At 42.5% G+C, this 11,832-nt stretch overlaps 1 protein-coding gene across 1 annotated transcript in view; it reads right to left on the bottom strand.

Annotated features, from left to right (window-relative positions):
• The window catches only part of JADE3 (jade family PHD finger 3), a 100,133-nt gene extending 97,282 nt beyond the window's left edge, over nt 1-2,851 (bottom strand). The window contains exon 1 of the mRNA XM_036305111.1: nt 2,749-2,851. The gene's annotated coding sequence lies outside the window, so the exon portion shown is untranslated. The remainder of the gene's footprint in view (nt 1-2,748) is intronic.
• Nucleotides 2,852-11,832: the final 8,981 nt, after the last annotated feature.

The raw sequence follows: 11,832 nt of genomic DNA, 5'->3' as shown, positions 1-11,832 counted from the left end.
TGGAGAGACCTACAGGGAGGAGGCAAAAAGAACCATGAGGGAATCACAAAGAATCCAGAAAACAGCAAACTCAAAGCAGTAGTTACTTGGTCTGTAATGACCACTCGCTAGCACTCTTTTATTCTTCACTTCTACCCACTCACTCATCCCAGATCCTCCCCACCCCACAAGCCAGAATGCTTCAGCTTTCCCAGGCACTGTAACTGGAACAACAGGTAGAAACTTGTAAACCATTCAAGTGTCCTGTTAGCCATTTTAGGAGACTGCCAGATGGGTTTCATCCACCACCTACCCCTTGCCTATAAGGTGAGGTGAGTAAAGGTCATATGTAAGCCAGTATATGATCTCTACCTTCCTCCGTTCCTGTTTTGTGTAAGCTCCATGATGAGGGAGATGAGGTTATGTCCTATGATAATGTTCAACCTCTGTCCCTGATCAGGGCTTATAAGCGCCCCCTGTATGTCTTCACAATCACCTGATGCCTTCTGCCTCCCCAACTTCCCCCCATAAGGTTATCTAGTTCTAGCCAGATGTCCAAGTAATGGGGGAAAGGGAGAAAGGCTTTGTGTAGCTTACGGGAGAAATGGACTGCTATGGATGGCTATTGGAACAGAAGGGAGGGAAAAGACAAGAATGATCAAAGAAGAGGATTATTCCCAACCCATGAACCTTCAGCATCCTTTGTTCTTTAACTTCTGTTAACACTTACATCTCAACTTTGATGAGAGACCTGTACCATCACTTGTCCTACTCCTAGAACCTCTACAGGCCACAGGGTGGGGCACAGGTGCCCCCTAAGCTGCTCCCAGTTGATCACAAATACTTCATGAAGCAGTGGGAAGCCCATAACCACTTTCCCTTACCTCTGAACAAGCTTCACAGGCTCCTACAGGTGAGAAGGCCGCTGGTTACCAAGATGGCTCCCAACAGCTGGAGGCAGAAAGTGAGGATTCTAGAACATACCTGCGTCATTGAGTGTTCTGGAATTTTCTGAACACAGTAGCAAGGAGCTGTTACAAGGCAATAATACTGGGTTAAGAGCTTTTTTTCTAGCAAATAAAAGTGTAGAGTAGAGCAGTTTTTCAAAAAAGGTGGAAATGATGGTAGCTCACACTGAGAAGCCCTTCCCAAAGATCTCATGTAATCCCTTCATCCCTTGAAGAGAGGAATCATCCTTTTACACTTCAAGTATTGAAACTCAGAGCTCACTTTAAATGGAAGAAAAAATGTTAGGAAGGTAGAATACTTCTGGGATAAACAAAAAAAGAATAAAACATCTATTTCCACTTATCTGGAGAGAAGTTATATGATGCGTTAAAAGCATGAGAGCCACACTATTCAAAGGGCACAGATCCACATCCCCATTGTTTACAGATGTTATGAAAGTATTAAATTAAATAAAAACACAATGCTTTGTTCAGGCCGACTCCTTCCTCACCCCCCTTCCCCCCAAGCTAACAAGAAGTGATTGCAAGGAAGGTATTTCAGAGAACAACTCTGGGAGAGTGGATCCTGGGTTGCTTAAAGTAAGCCAAGATGTTGTACAACCAGTCTTTACCTAAAGTATTTTAGAGTGTAGAGAGAAGCAGACAGTTATCTTTTTCAGGTTGAATACAGGGAATGAGGTCGCCTTTCCCTCCAGGTCACTGGAATCACCATCAACACGGTTTTGATTTCTTATACAATTAGACTGCGGAAGGGAGGGGGCGCCGGGACCTCCTCCTTAGCTTTACAGTTAAATGGAACTCACATCAAAAAATAAATAAATCTCGCGCACATCTGAGACCATGGATTTCCTTGAAACTCTGGAAAGTCAGAGAAGTGGCCAAACAAGTTCCTTGCCAAATGCCTAGAAGGTACGTATGTCTCCGGGCTACACGATGATCCCAACTTTGAAACATGCCTTCACATACCACCATTTCGGTCACTCACTCGAGATCCCGCCCTCCTCCCCTAATAACATCGCAGGTTGCCCTCTGCAATTTAAAGCCCGACTCCTTCGAAGCAACGGCTCTGCAAAGCGAGAGAAAAAGATTAAAGGAAGGCGTTCTTCCCTCCCTCTGCCCCCCCCCCCGCCCCCAATCGATTGCCCCACAGCGAGGGAATAAAACCAACTCGATTGCAGGAGAAAAGTTAACTTTGCTATGCCCGGCGGTGGGAAAATTCCCCCCAGAAGCCTCGCCAAGCCGTCCCCGCGTTTCCCACCCTCCGGACCGCCGCGGCCCGGGCTCAGCATCCCCGAACAATAACGCGAGGGGGAGGGAAAGTTCGCCAGCCCGCGGAGCGCCCGGCTCACCAGGGGCCCCGCCGCTGCCCGCACCGCCCGGCCCCCCGCCCGGGCACTCGGTGCTTCCAGCAGCCCCACATCGAAGCAGCCGGGGGTGCGTCCTCGCTCCCCGGAGCATCCGGCCCCGAGCAGCCCGCACGGCAGGTCCTCCCGCCGCGAGTCGGACCCCGTGCAGCCCCTCGAGGCAGAGGGCAAGGGAGCGAGGGGGCGTCGGGAGTCGGCACCGGAGGGAGCCCCTGCAACAGTTATGGCGCTCCACGCCCCGACGGTGGCTGCGGCGAGCCCGGGTGCCCGCTCCCGGCCCCCGCACCTCCGCCAGCACCCGCTCTCCGTCCCCCGGCGCCCGGGACGCTGCGCCTCCCGCCGCCCGCGGGGCTCCCCGGGGCCGCCCCTCCGCTGCCCACCCGGCGCGCCGCTCCCAGCCCGCTCAGCCGCGTCCGTCCGGCGGCAGAGGCGCCTACCTTCGCGCAGCCGGTCGCTGCTGCCTCCGGGCTCCACGCTCGCGCCCGGCGGAGTGCCGGCGAGTCTGGGAGGAGTGGTTACCGCCCCCCGAACTGCTCGCTTTCTTCTCTCTCCTCCCTCGCACCTGCCCCCTAACCTCCTCCCCTCCCCCCGCCCCCCGCCCCGCCGGCCGCGCCGCTGGGGCCGCCCCCCGGCGCCGCAGCCCCCGCCCCCCGGCCCTCGCCCGCCTGGCCGCTCAGGCCTCCGCGCCGGGCAGGCGTGTGGGGCGGCGGCAGCGCGGCGGCCGCCCGAGCCGCGCGGAGCACTATTGTATTCCTGACACTGAGCGCTCCCACGCTCCGCCTCTTCCCCTTCCTTCCTCCCCCTGGCGCGCCCCCCCCACTCCCACCGCCGGCCGCGCTCGCCTTACCCGACTGGCTCCCCGCCGGCCGCCAGCCGCGCGCGCTTCTGGCGGGCTGGGCGCCGGCGGCAGCACCAGCGCCTCGAGGCCCCGCCCACCCCGTGCGCCCGCACGGCCGCCGCTCCAGGTGGGTCTCGCTGCGCGGAGGCTGCTGCCCCGAGTGCCCCGAGTGCCCCGAGTGCCCCGAGTGCCCCGAGTGCCCCGAGTGCCCCGAGTGCCCCGAGTGCGTCGGCTGGGTCCCAACGCAGACTAAGCTCTTCGTGACCCCTTTCCACTCCAAAGTTCTGGAGGTGGACCCTCCGGTAGAAAACTCGTCGGCCGCTATTGATTGAAATTGTTTGCGCTGGGATTACCTATCGTGATAAAGCCCAGGTGGCTCTGAACCGAAGACGCGTATTCCTTTGCCAGCACACATGGTGTATGTGAGGTTGCGTGGCTTTTCTGTGTGTGTGTCCGCTCGGTGAGGCTAAGGCCCCCAGTGATTCCAGCAAACATGAATCTACGTGTTGCTGTGAAGATACTCCGTTGTAAGGAAAGCTCCAGCTCGATTGATTGAAAGGGAGGGAGATGATCCTGGGTCATCTTGGATGGGCCCCCCGAAGATTTTGGATTTGCTTAGCGTGCCTCACAATTTTGTAAACCAGTATCTGCCAATGAAAATGAATAAATTATATAGGTAGGTAGATAATAGATAAAATGTCCTATTGGTCTGTTTCTCTAGGGGAATCCTGACTCATACAGATGCTTTTAAGCAAAAACCCCTCTTTTATTTACCTATCTGGATTTGGCTCTGTACCATGTGCAATTACCATGAACTCATATTGTCATTTTCGTTTACATTTCTCGGCTAAACACAAGTGTAGGCTCTCTTATATTTCGAATGTTTTACATCTTAAACATGTAGTTCTATTTTATGATATGCAAATGTGTGAGTTCGAAAACATTCATAGTCCTTCAGATCTACCTCATTTTATAATACTTCCTTTGAAATAATTATAGATTCACAGGCTCTATAAAAATATTACAGAGCAGTCCCATATACCCTTCACCCAGTTTCCCCCAATGGTAATATCTTACATAACCAAGATAGTGACTTTAATACAATCCACAGACCTTATTCAGATTTCACGTTTTACATGCACTCATTTCTGTGCCTGTATTTCTGTTGTCTGTGTATATAGTGCTATTCAACTTCATCATGTGTAGATTTGGGTAACCACCACAATCAACTGTTCCTCCACCACAAAGATTCTTCCTGCTACCCAATATAGTCACTATCATCTCCTTCCCCTACTCTACCCCAACCCCTGGCAACCCCTAACATGTTCTCCGTCTCCATAATTTTATTTCAAGAATATTATGTAAATGGAATCAGACTTTTTGAAATTGGCTTTTCTGCACTCTGCAGAATTTCCTCGAGATCTACCCCAGTTGTTATACATAGCAATAGTTCATGCCTTTTTATTACTAGCAGTAATATTGCCTAAGTATGGATATACTACAGTTTATTCACCCACTGAAGGACATTTGGGTTGTTTCCAATTTTTGCCTAGTCAGAATAAAACCGCTATGAACATTTAAGTAGAGTTTTTGTGTGTAAACATACATTTTCATTTCTGTGACAAATGCCCAAGAGTGCAATTGCTGGGTTAGCGAGTGCAAATTTAGTGTTGTAAGAAACTGCCAAAATTTTCCATATTGTCTGTACCATTTTACATTCCCACCAGCAATGTCTGAGAGACATTCAGTTTTCCCACATTTTTGCTGGGATTAGTTATTATCGCTATATATTTTTTTCAATGACACTTTTTTTTTCTTTATTTAGGTATTACATATGTGTCCTTATCCCCCCAACCCCCTGCTCGTTCCCTCAAGCTCCTAGTGTCTGTGTCCATTGGTTATGCTTATTTGAATGCATACAAGCCTTTTGGTTGATCTCTCCCCCTTACCCCCAACCTCCCCTGCCTTCCCTCTGAGGTTTGATGGTCTGATCAATGCTTCTCTGTCTCTGGGTCTGTTTTTGTTTATCGGTTTATGTTGTTCGTTATATTCCACAAATGAGTGAGATCCTGTGGTATTTATCTTTCTCTGACTGGCTTATTTCACTTAGCATAATGCTCTCCAGGTCCATCCATGCTGTTGCAAATGATAAATGTTCTTTCTTTTTTACAGCAGCGCAGTATTCCATTGTGTAGATGTACCACCGTTTTTTAATCCACTCATCTGCTGATGGGCACTTAGGCTGTTTCCAAATCTTCGCTATTGTAAACTGTGCTGCTATGAACATAGGGGTGCATATATCCTTTCTGATTGGTGTTTCTGGTTTCTTGGGATATATTCCTAAAAGTGGGATCACTGGGTCAAATGGGAGTTCCATTTTTAGTTTTTTGAAGAAACTCCATACTGTTCTCCACGGTGGCTGCACCAGTCTGCATTCCCACCAGCAGTGCACGAGGGTTCCTTTTTCTCCACATCCTCGCCAGCACTTGTTGTTTGTTGATTTGTTGATGATTGCCAGTCTGACAGGTGGGAGATGGTACCTCACTGTTGTTTTGATTTGCATTTCTCGGATGATTAGTGACTTTGAGCATGTTTTCATATGTCTCTTGGCTTTCTGAATGTCCTCTTTCAAAAAGTGTCTATTTAGATCCGTTGCCCATTTTTTGATTGTATTGTTTATCTTCCTTTTGTTAAGTTGTATGAATGAGTTCCCTGTAAATGTTGGAGATTAAACCGTTATCAGAGATAACATTGGTAAATATGTTCTCCCATGCAGTGGGCGTTTTTGCTGTTTTGTTGATGGTTTATTTTGCTGTGCAGAAGCTTTTTATTTTGATGTAGTCCCATTTGTTTATTTTCTCCTTAGTTTCCATTGCCCTAGGAGCTGTATCGGTGAAGAAATTGCTTTGGCATATGTCTGAGATTTTGCTGCCTGTGGATTCCTCTAAGATTTTTATGGTTTCCCGTCTTACATTTAAGTCCTTTATCCATTTTGAGTTTATTCTTGTGTATGGTGTAAGTTGGTGGTCTAGTTTCATTTTTTTTGCATGTATCTGTCCAATGTTCCCAACACCACTTATTGAAGAGACTGTCTTGATTCCACTGTATGCTCTTGCCTCCTTTGTCAAATATTAATTGAGCATATTGGTTCGGGTCGATTTCTGGGTTCTCTATTCTAGTCCATTGATCTATATGTCTGTTCTTGTGCCAGTACCAGGCAGTTTTGAGAACAGTGGCTTTGTAATATAGCTTGATATCTGGTATTGAGATCCCTCTTACTTTGTTCTTCTTTCTAAAGATTGCTGCAGCTATTCGGGGTCTTTTTTTTATTCCAGATGAATTTTAGGAGAGTTCATTCTAGGTCTCTGAAATATGCCATTGGTATTTTATCACTATATTTTTATTTTAGACATTCTAATTGGTGTGGAGTGATATATGTTTTAAATCACATTTCCCTAATAGTTAATAATGTTAATGTTATTTCATGTGCTTTTTTGCTTCTGTATAACTTTCTTGGTGAAATATCTGTTCATGTCTTTTGCCCATTTTCTAACTGTATTGTTTGCTTCTTACTGTTAAACTTTGAGAATTTTGTATATATTCTAATACAAGTTCTCTCTGCAAATATTTTTCCTGGTCTGTAGCTGGTCTTTTCATCTTCTTGAGAGATTTTGCAGACCAAAAATTTTAATTTTGATGAACTCTAATTTATCAATGTCTGAAGTTAAATAGTATCTTTTTGGTGTCTTCTAGCCCTAAGTCTCACAAACTTTCTCTTATATTTTTTCTAAAAGTTTTATATTTTACATTTAAATTCATGAGTTATTTTGAATTAATTCTTGTATAAAATGTGAACTTAAGGTCTGATGACAAACATCATTTGTTAAAAATGACTAAATTTCTTCTATTGATTGCTTTTGCACCTTTGTGGAAATCAGTTGGTTATATTTGTATTGGTCTATTTGTAGGGGGCTATTTCTGGATTTTCAATTTTGTTCTTTTGTTCTATGTGTCTGTCCTTTTAAGAATACCAAACAGTCTTGATTACTAGGGCTATATAGTAAGCCTTAAATTGGGTAGAGTGATTCCGCCCATTTCATTCTTCTTTAAAATTGTTTTTGAGCTATTCAGAGTCATTTGCCTTTTCATATAAATTTTGGATTGAGCTTGTCTGTATCTACAAAGACCTTGCTGGGATTTTTACAGGAATTGTATTAAACCTATAGATCAATTTGAGAAAAATTAACATCTTTACTATATTGAATGTTCCAACCCATGAACATAATACATGTATCTATCCATTTATTTAGATCTTTGATTTCTCTCACCAGCATTTTGGAATTTTCAGCATACAGATCCTGTATATGTTAAGTGTATACCATATTTCATTTTCTTGGAGTGTAAATAGTACTTTGTTTTAAATTTCTGCTTCATTCATTGTTCATTGTTAGTATATAGAAATGCAATTTTTGTGTGTGTGTGTTGATTGGGTATCCTTTGACTTTGCTGAACCTAATTATTATTTCTAGGAGTTTTTTTGATAGATTTGGAATTTTCTACATAGACAATCATGTCATCCATGAATATGGACAGTTTTATTTCCTATTTTTCTGTCTGTATTCCTTTTATTTCCTCTTCTTGCCTTATTGTTCAGGCTAGAACTTTCAGTATTATGTTAGATAAAAGTGGTGTGAGTGGATATCATTCCCTGTTTCCTTTCTAGGGGGAAACATTCCATCTTTTACCATTAAGAAAACTTCTTTTTAAAAGATGCTCTTTACCAAGTTGAAAAAAGTACTGTTCTATTCCTAGTTTCTGAGAGTTTTTATCATGAGTGAATGCTGAATTTTATCAAATGTTTTTCTGCATCAATTGACATGATCATATAACTTTTCTTCTTTAGCCTGTGGATGTGGTAGATTACACTGATTGAATATTGATTTTTGAACTAACCTTACATAGTTGGAATAAGCCCCACTTGGCCATGGTATAATTCTTTTGATATCTTCCTGGATTCTATATCACTAATATTTTGTTGCAGATTTTTGTGTCAAGGTTCATGAGAGAATTTTTGAGGGTTTTGTTTCATACTGTCTTTGGTTTGGGTGTAATAATGGCTCCATAAAATGAGTTGGGAAGTTGTGCAGAAAAGAGTTAACATAGCAGGCCCTTGGACTGCATCTGGAAACTTGGATTTAGGGTGAGTTCCCACCACTCCCAGGACTGATAAGAGTGGCTCCCTGTGCCTAAGCTGTTTGTACAAACAGTGTGGTTTGTGTTGAGTATCTGCTTTTCTTCTGGGAGTCTGGAATCTTGGTAAGTGGGTGCCTATATCACCAACCCTGGGAACTGAGTTTCTAATGAGCTTCCCTGATAGAAGACATTTCACATGTGTTTCATAACTCTTTGCTGGAGGACTTAAGTACATCCTGTGTGACTCCACTGGGAGAGGACTCTTGTGAGCTTGTACCTGGCATTCTCTGGACATCAATCAACCCATGTGCCTTTTCCCTTTGATGATTTTGCTCTGTATTCTCTTGCTGTAATAAATCATAGCCATGAGTCCGACTAAATGCTGAGTTCCTAGTGAATCACCGAGCCTGGAATGGTCTCAGGGACCCCTGACACAGGAATATTCCCTCCTCTTTGGTATTCTAGAATACATTGTATAAAATTGGTGTTAATTTTTTAAATATTTGTTTGAATTCTTCAGTGAAACCATGTGGACCTAGTCTCTCGAGGTGAGAGCTTTCTTTGTTCAAGACCTTTTAAATTACAAATCTCATTTCTTTCATAGTTATTGATCTATCAAGATTATAAATTTCATAAATTTCATATTGGTTGAGTTTTGATAGTCTGTGGTTTTCAAAGAATTGGCCCATTTTATCTAAGTTGTTGAATATATGTGTATAGGGTTTTTCATAGTGTTCCATTATAATAAACTCATGCCTCACCCCACATATTTATATTACCCCTTTTGGTGAGAACTTTTAAGTTCTACTCTCTTAGCCAATTTCAGTTATACAATACAGTATTAGCAACTATAATCATCATGTTATATACATGAGATTCTCAGACCTTATTCATCTTGTAGCTAAAAGTTTATACCCTTTTACCAACCTATTTCCCCCACTTCCCAGCCCCTGGAAACCACTGTTCTACTCTGTTTCTATGAGTTCAACTTTTCTTTTTTATATTCCACATATAAGTGACACCATGCCATACGTGTCTTTCTCTTCCTGGCTTATTTCACTTAGTGTAATGCCCTGTAGGTTCATCTGATTTCCTTATTTTTTTAAAAAAATATATATATTTTTATTGATTTCAGAGAGGAAGGGAGAGGAGAGAGAGAGAGAAACATCAATGATGAGAGAGAATCACTGACCAGCTGCCTCCTGCATGCCCCACACTGGGGGTCGAGCCCACAATGTGGGCATGTGCCCTTGACCGGAACCGAACCCAGGCCCCTTCAGTCTGCAGGCTGACTCTCCATGCATGAGTTAAATCAGCTAGGGCTGATTTCCTTTTTTTTTTTTTAATTGTCTAAAGTTTTACATATGTCTTCTTTTACCCCAATTGACCCCCCCCCCAGCCATTTTTTAAGGCTGAGTGATCTCTCTCTCTCTCTCTCTCTCTCTCTCTCTCTCTCTCTCTCTCTCTCTCTCTCTCTCTCTCTCTCTCTCCCCCCATCTGTGTGTGTGTGTGTGTGTGTGTGTATATATATATATATATATCTCACATTTTTCTTGATTTGTTGATAACATTTAGGTTGTTTCCATACCTCGGCTATTGTGGATAATGCTGCAGTAAACCTGGGGGTGCAGACAGCTCTTGAGATAAGTTCTTTCCTTTGGATATACACCCAGAAGTGGGATTGCTGAATCATATGGTAATTCTTTTTGGCCAGGGCATTCCTAATCTCAAAGAAATTTAATAATTTGCAAATTTCCTTTTCCAAATAATGACAGATTTTTATGAACATTTTGTTCATGGATTGACTATATATTTGCTATGGACAGACGTTCACATAGCATCTTTCTTCCAAAGAATGTGGGTACTGGGTTGAGAATTTTATTTTCCAGTCAATGGCTGCAGGATCTGTAGTAAGGTCCCTGTCTCATTAGTGGTGTTAGTGATTTGTTATCTTAGTCAATCTTGCTGTAGGTTTATCAATTTTATTGATCATTTCAGAGTAACAGCTTTCTGTTTAATTGATTTTCTCTATTATTTTTCTATTTTCAATTTCATTGATTTCTGCTCTTATCTTTATTATTTCCTTCCTTCTGCCTGCCCTGAGTTAGTTTTATTTTGCTCCTCTTTTTCTAGCCTCTTGAAGTGGGAGCTTTCATGATTGATTTGAGGCCTGGCCTGTTTTCTAATGTAGGCACTTCGTATTCTAAATTCCCATGTCAGCACTGCTTTAGCTACATTCCGCAAATTTTGATAGGTTGTATTTACATTTTCATTTAGTTCATTATATTTTTTAAAATTTCCCTTGAGATTTCCTTCTTGAGCTATGGATTAATAAGAAATGTATTGTTTAGTTTCCACGGTTTGGAGATTTTCCTGTTGACTTTCTTATTAATTTCCAGTTTGATTCTATTATGGTTAGTGAATATACGCTGTATTGTTTCAGTTCTTTTACATTTGGTGAAGTTTGTCTTATGACCGAGAATATGAGCTATCTGGGCGAATGTTCCATGGGTATTTGCAAAGAATGTGAGTTATGCTTTTGTTGGGTGGAGTGTTCTATAAATTAAATCCTGTTGCTTTATAGTGTTAAGCTGTATAATCTTGCTGATTTTATATCTCGTGGTTCTATTGCTGAGAGGCGGTATTGACGTTTCCAAGTATTACTGTGGATTTGTCTGTTTTTCCTTTCAGTCCTATTAGATTTTGCTTCATGTATTTTGAAGCTCTGTTGTTTGGTGTATACTCATTTTGGATCGCTATGTCTTGTGGTGGATTGATCCTTTTTATCATTATGTGATGTCCCTCTCTGTCCCTGGTAATTTTGGTATCTGATATTAATATAACCACTCCTGCTTTTATAAATGAATGTTTGAGGAGTATTTTGTTTTCCACCTTTTTACTTTCTACCTACCTATGTTGTTATATTTGAAGTGAGTTTCTAATAGACAGCATACAGTTGGGTTATTTTAAAAAGCCATCTGTGACTCTGTATTTTAATTCATGTATTTAGACCATTCTAAATAAAAATTTCTTACCTATTTCCTCTACATACGCTGAACCAAATATCAGATGGAGTTACACTTTTTGCTTCAACAATCCATCACGATTTTAAAAACTCTGAAGAAAAGGATAGTCTATTCTATTTATCCCCATTTTTACACATTTCATTGTTTTCCTTCCTTTCTGAAGCTCTAAGCTTCCTTCTATTATAATTTCTGTTCTGTTTGGAGAACTTCCTTTAGCCATTCATCAATGGTAAGTCTGCTAGTGTAAATTTTGTAAGTTTTCTGTCATCTGAGAATGTCTTTATTTCCCCTTCATTTCTGAAGGACATTTTTGCTGAACAGGGAATTCAGAGCTGGCAATTCCTTTCTTTCATCATTTGAAAAATGTATTATTTCCTTCTAGCCTTTATGATTTCAGATGAGAATTTCACTATCATCTGAGTCAAATGTTCCTCTTCAGGTAATGCATTTTTTTTCTAACTGCT

This window comes from Myotis myotis, unplaced genomic scaffold (assembly GCF_014108235.1).
Source record: "Myotis myotis isolate mMyoMyo1 unplaced genomic scaffold, mMyoMyo1.p scaffold_m19_p_4, whole genome shotgun sequence".
Taxonomy (NCBI): Eukaryota; Metazoa; Chordata; class Mammalia; order Chiroptera; family Vespertilionidae; genus Myotis; species Myotis myotis.
The sequence above is the reverse complement of the archived record's forward strand: the minus strand, read 5'-3'. Positions and strand labels throughout refer to the sequence as shown.